Here is a 6,690-nt window from a genome sequence, read left to right on the forward strand (position 1 = left end):
ATTGCCAGTGAGAATGTGTCAAAAGCATCCATTTAGCTGTGGATCAGCAGAGGTAGACAGGGAAAAGTACAATCCAGACAGGGGTGATATGTGGCACTTCATAGTAGAAGCACCTCTTGTGGGTACAGGTGACAGTGTGTCCTTAGGCAGAGAGAGTAAGGGCTGAAATGTTGCCTTATTTTACTGCGCTGTTGGATACAGGCTCTGTGTCCCATGAAGCATGTATGTAAATTTGTGTTTACTAGGGTGGTGGGTAATGAGGGCTCTTGCTTGGCACAAAGCACTGTGCAGTCTCTTCTTCCAAGTTCTAATCCCAAATTTGCAGAAAGCAGTGTGGCACTGTCAGAGAGTGGTCTGCTGTCTTTCTAGCCACTGTCTTGTGAAGACAGTAGTGGAGTGTGGTACCCAGGCACTGGCAGAGCTGGTGAAGAAGTCACTATCCTCTCTTCTCAGTCTTGAGTAGTCTGGAAGTCTGATTTCTTTTATCAGTGGGTTTATGGGCCTGTCCTTTACAGGTTATGAAAGTCTGGATACAGTACTATGATCTGTCCCTGTTGCTCATGCCTTTCTAATTTGTAGTCTACTGCTCAAGGCTCAAGAGGGTTATGGAAAAATCACAGAGATAGCTTAAATGCATTTCAAAGAGAGTCTGTGTGGTGAGGTGGGATTGAACTTGGTAATACCCTCACCAGCGAAAAGTAGAAGCTGATTTCACTTCTTCCTATTAAATCAATAGTCAGATATAGCCTATTGACCATGTATTCAGTGCCCTCAAATGCTTCCCTTTGGCCATCAGATTTAAACCAGAGCAGTAGTCATTTTACACTTTAGTGTAAATGTATTTATACTAATAGTGGAAATATATTTTGGAGGTGGCACTATTGGTAGGCTGTTTCTAAGAACTACTAGGGCAAAGAGGTCTGGCAATTTCCTCTTATGCTGGTCCAGTGATTTTTCTAAAAGGCTATGCCTCCAGTCTATCTCTTCCAACCAGTGATTCTCAGATAACTAGCTGCTTACAGATATGTGAATACTTGGTTTCTCCCCTTCTCCTTCAGTCCTCTACCTTGTGCCCCAATCTTAAGATTCAGATTCTTGGGGTCCAGAATCCTTTCCCCTTTGTTTCACATCATTGCACTTAGCTGATGAGTCATATGTCCCTTCTCTCCCCTCTAAGTGTGGTGATGTCAGCATGACTTGCCAGCCAGTCAGTTGGCTATAGCTTAATGTTCCAGAGTTCCTGCTTTCTTGACACCTCCAGGGCACTTTAGAGTGTGAGCAGATCTAAGAGATTGTGTGTGTATGTGTGTGTATGTGTGTGTGTGAGACGTGAGGTGTTGTCAGGCTTAAATTTTGAATGACTTCAGTGAAAATGTTTAATAGTGATGTTACTTACAGATACTTCAGAGCTAACAAGGAGAAAAGAAATACCAACATTCTAGTGTGTCTGTATAAAACAAAGCTGTGAGCTCTGCTTACTCTTTATGGCGATTTTTACCTTACACACAGTACTCACTATGGTTGTTGTCAATATGTGTCAAATGAAAGTGGTTGTAAGCTACATTTGCTTACAACATGACAATGTTGATTCTCTAGTATGGTCTTCTGTCCATGTGTTTTGGGTACATAGTAAATAAAAATATGAGGGAGCATGACTCTACTATTTCTGAGATTAACTGGTTAGCTGTCTCGTCTCTTTCCTCTTGGCATCTGGTGGGCAGCTATATTAAAGAGGTCACTGTGGGTGCAAAGCACAAGAAAAGAAAGCATATGTAATAAAAGGTGTAAATTTTCCTAAAGTACTACTAAAACTGTTCCCTAGTACTCAGCATATATAGCTTATATTTACTGTATATGCTTTTTCTCTATTCTATTTACCACCTTTTATTCTAGGAGATTAAATCTGCACACACGTAGATACATACTAATATGATGAACTTTAAATGTTATTTTCCTTCCTTTATCATCAATGATTATCATTTAAAGTTGTTATGAAAGCTTTGTGACAGAGGTTAGACTAAAATTGAAAGTATATGAACTTACTGAAAATCATGTAAAAATTAGCTATGTTTTTAATGTGGTTTCTCAGATTGATTAATTTATGCAATTGAATTGTTCTACCCTCTTGTAAACATACATTCACACTTTGCAAACTTGCACACCTGCAAAGTAAAGTATGGTAGTATGGTATTTGTGATATTATCATTGTTTCATTAAGGATGATAACTCAGGTTACTTTTTAAATCTCACATTATATGCCAGTATATATCAACTTCCTACTTCAATTACAGTGAAAATTGATTCCATAAAGGTCTTGAAGGTTAAAAGTATTTTAAACATAATAATAACAATTTTAAAACCTCTTGGCATTTGTGAAATGTTATTACATCAATTTAGAAATAGTGTGAAGTTGTTATAAAGTTTAACAGTATATGAAAGCATTTTCTCAAAGGATACATACACGAGTTTGTATATGGTGATTTTTTTTTCTTTTGGGATGCGAGTGTCTTTAAAAAATTGCCTTTCTTTGGACTGAAGCCATAACAAGAATATGCCCTTATAGGTTTTGGTCTGGATTTAAACCAGAGTTATAGAAATCACAGAATAGGCTCTAGTTCTCTCTCCTTCTGTCGTTTTCCCCTATCTTCTATTCTTCCTTCCTTTCTTCTCTTTGACATTTACAAGCACTATTACGTAACTGAAATGTTGTTAGGTGCTAGGAATCAACAGATGACAGGCCACAGTCTCTGCCCTCAAAAGACTAAGTCTAGTTTGTGAAAAAGAATAAAACACTAATTGCAGTGCTTGTGGTAGAGTGATCAAGGAAGCTTCCTGGAGGAGGTGATAAGTGACAGTTGAAAGGAGAAGAAATTGATCTTATTTGGGATAGCAATGGCATTTGAGTATGATAGCTTTCTTTATGCCAAAATTGCAGAGTAGGAAATTCCAGGGCCCCATCTCTCCACAAAAGTGACTAATACTATGGCAAAAACAAAACAAAACAAAACAAAAGCAACCCTGTCAGAATCAATTTTTTTCGGAATTCTGAAAGCTAGTGAAAAAAAAAAACAAAAAAAAAACAACAAACCAAACCAAAATTTACAACAACCAGAGGAAAACTTAATGAAGAGAGAAGCTGTTTCATTACAGTAAGAAAGTGCTGTAGCATTTTACTTTGCCTACGTACTATCTCCAACCCCCCAGATTGGAAGTGGTTGTGAAGACAGCAGCCTGCACTCCTGCTACAGATTGTTAGTGTCACAGGTACCAATATGGACCTTATTCTCAAAAAGTTGTGGTAGTGTGTTTTGATCTGTCTGGTGGCTACCTGAAGGATGCTCAAAGATTTGCCTTTGTTTCACTCAACTCAGAGCATTCCTAGTGTTGGGTTGGCTTGCTGAGTAGCATTTATAGAAAGCATTTAAAGGCAAAAGTATTAGCTATAGCAGCCTGAGGCAAGGGACTAGCAATCAGGACAAGCAATGGACAGACCAAAAAAGTTGGGAAGGAAGAGCCTGGGAAAGGAGATATGTGGAGGAATGAGAGCTTTTAAAAGCTCCCACATATACCAGGTGTTTCAGTCTCCTAGGGCTTCCATAACAAAATACCACAAGGTGGGTAGCTTTAAAGAACAGAACTTTTCCCCTCACAGTTCTGGAGGCTAGAAGTTGTGTCCCCAGAGCTATGCTCTCTCTCCACAGCTTTAGGGGAAGATCCTTCCTCATCTCTTTCAGCTTTTGCAGCCCTTGGTATCTCTTGGCATTCCTTGGCTTGTAAATGTGTCCTCACATGCTATCTTCCCTGAATGTGTCTCTATTATTATGTCTGTCCTTCTCTTTTATAAGATGCCCTCAAAAAATGATTAAGATTAGGACTCATACTGGTATGACTTCCATTAAATTAATTGTTAACATCTACAAGGAAAACACTATTTCCCCAAACAAGGTTATATTCACCAGTGCAGGGGGTAGAACTTCAACATATATTCTGTGGGACAGTTAAATCCACAACATGAGGGAAGCAAGAAGAAACACACAAATGTCCAGGACTGCATCTATATGACCACAAAAGGCCTGATAAGACCTTATGTTTTCACCTCTGGCTGACCTTCAAGCTTCATGCAAGCAGGAAGTAAAGACTAAATCAGAATTGTAAATGGCCTGGCTAAATGTTGAAAGAGTGGAGTATTCCAACACAGAGCCATTCTGCAAAGACTGGAAGAGTTTTTTTTTTTTTTTAATTATTTTCTCAAAATCATCTTTGTATTTTGGGCTTTTAAGGAAACTCTATCAAAACACTAGCTGACAATTAATATAACAGGACACAGACTTCAGTGGCCACACATGACAAAAAATAGAGACTTTCAAAAATAGTTTATAAAGGTAACTAAAACAAACAACATCAACAAACCCCAGTGAGGGGGGAATTCTGACCAGAGTTTCCACATTATAATACATGAAATGTCTAGTTTTTAACAAAAATTATAGAAACAAAAACATAGGGCCATTCACAGGAAACTTAAATTGACAGAAACTGTCCCTGAGGAAGTCTAGGCATTGGATGTCCTAAAACCAAATAAACAAACCTCACTGCTATTGACTCAATTCCAACTCATAGTGACCTTTTAAGACATAGGAGAACTGACCACGTAGGGTTTCCACGGCTGTAAAACTTTATGGAAGCAGACTGCCTCATCTTTCTTCCATGGAGTGGCTAGTAGATTCAAACTGCCGAACTTTTGGTTAGTAGCTGGATGTTTTAACCACTATGCCACCAGAGCTCCTTTGGACTTACTAGGAACTTACTAGACTTTAAATGAACTGTCTTAAATATGACAAAGAAAATAGTTTATTTTACAAAATAGCTTTTAAAAGCTAAAGGAAAATATGGAGAAAGCAATAAAGGAAACCTGGAGAATAATGTCTCACCCAATGTAGAATATCCAATAAGGAGATAGAAACTGTAAAAAAGAACCAAAGAGAAATTTTGGAGCTAAAAGTATAATAACTGAAATATAGAATTCATTAGAGAAGTTCAACAGAAGATTTGAGCAGGCAGAAGAATGTATAAGAAAACTTGATGATAGGTTAATTGAGATTATCCAATCTGAGGAGTAGAAAGCATGCCAATATACACATATAGGAGTTCCAGAAGTAGAGAAGAGAGAAAAAGGGGGAAGAAAGAATACTTGAAGAAATAATAGCCAACAACTTCCCAAATTTGATGAAAGACATGAACCTACACATCCAAGAAGCTCAATGAAGTCCAAGTAATATAAATCCAAAGATATACATACCATAGATATATCATAATAAAATTGTCGAAAGCTAAAGACAATGAGAGAATCTTCAAAGCAGCGAGAGAGAAGCTATCGTTCTGTACAAGGGATCCCTAATAAGATTAACACCTGTTTTATCTTCAGAAAAGATGGAAGCCAGAAGACAGTGGAATGACATATTCGAAGAGTAAAAAAGAAAGAAAGAAAGAAAGAAGGGCATTTGGAAGCAATCACCCCTAGGACATGATGGACCTCGAGACCAGAAAAACTAGATGGTGACTAGCTACCAATGACAACCACTTGGGAAAGGATCAAAACTGGAGATCCTGGATAGAGTGGGAGGAAAAATGTGGAACAAAATCCAAAAAAACAATAAGGACCAGAATTACTGGTCAGATGGACTCTGGTGGGACCCCCAATACTATGGCCCTGGGATACACTTTGGGCCTGGAATAAAACTCACTCCCAGGAGCTGGCTCTTAGCCCAATAGTAAATAAGACATACAAGCAGACCACTCAACCCAGGGTGACACACCCACATATTCTATGGAGATGCATCCCAGAGGGGCAACATTTGCATGGAGGAAATGCAGGACACACAGGAGTGCATAGCTATGAGAGGCACGGGGAGTGGGGGATAGTTACTGGGCAGGGAGGGGAGGAGAGTGGGTTAGGGTTGGGGATGATAATTGGGGAGTGATACAAAATGTACATGAAATGTATGTAAAACAAACTCTGCTCAGTAAACTTGCACCTAAAGCACAATTTAACAAAACAAAACAAAGAGCTGGAAAAAATGAAAACCCTATCAACCAATCATTCTATATTTGGCAAAACAATCCTTCAAAAATGAAGGAGAAATTAAGATATTCCCAGATAAACAAAAACTGATGGAGCTCACTGCTAGCAGAGCTGCCATAAAAAATGCTTAAGAGAGTCCTTTTGACTGAAATGAAAGGACACTAGATAGTAACTTGAATCCACACACCAAAAATACAGAACGCTAGAAAGATAATACATAGGTAAAAATAAGTCAGTACTAATAGATTTTTTTTCAATTCTTTTTTTTTTTTCATACTCACTACCATCGAGTTGATATGACTCATAGAAACCCCTCCTTGGGTTTCCAAGGCAGTATCTTTATGGAAGTAGATTGCCCAATCTTCCTTCTGAGGCGTGGCTGGTGGGTTTGAACCCCCAGCCTACTGGCTAGCAGTCAAATGCCTTAGGCACTATGCTACTAGAGCTCCTCATGTTGTTGTTGTTGTTGTTATTTACTGTTGAATCAGACCCGACTCATAACGACCACTCCTTGGGTTTCCGAGACAGTATCACTATGGAAGTAGATTGCCCAACCTTCCTTCCGAGGAGTGGCTAGTGGGTTTGAACAACCAGCCTTCTGGTTACCAGTC

The sequence above is a fragment of the Orycteropus afer genome, unplaced genomic scaffold (assembly GCF_000298275.1).
Source record: "Orycteropus afer afer isolate SDZICR_OR568_19922 unplaced genomic scaffold, OryAfe1.0 scaffold00337, whole genome shotgun sequence".
Taxonomy (NCBI): domain Eukaryota; kingdom Metazoa; phylum Chordata; class Mammalia; order Tubulidentata; family Orycteropodidae; genus Orycteropus; species Orycteropus afer.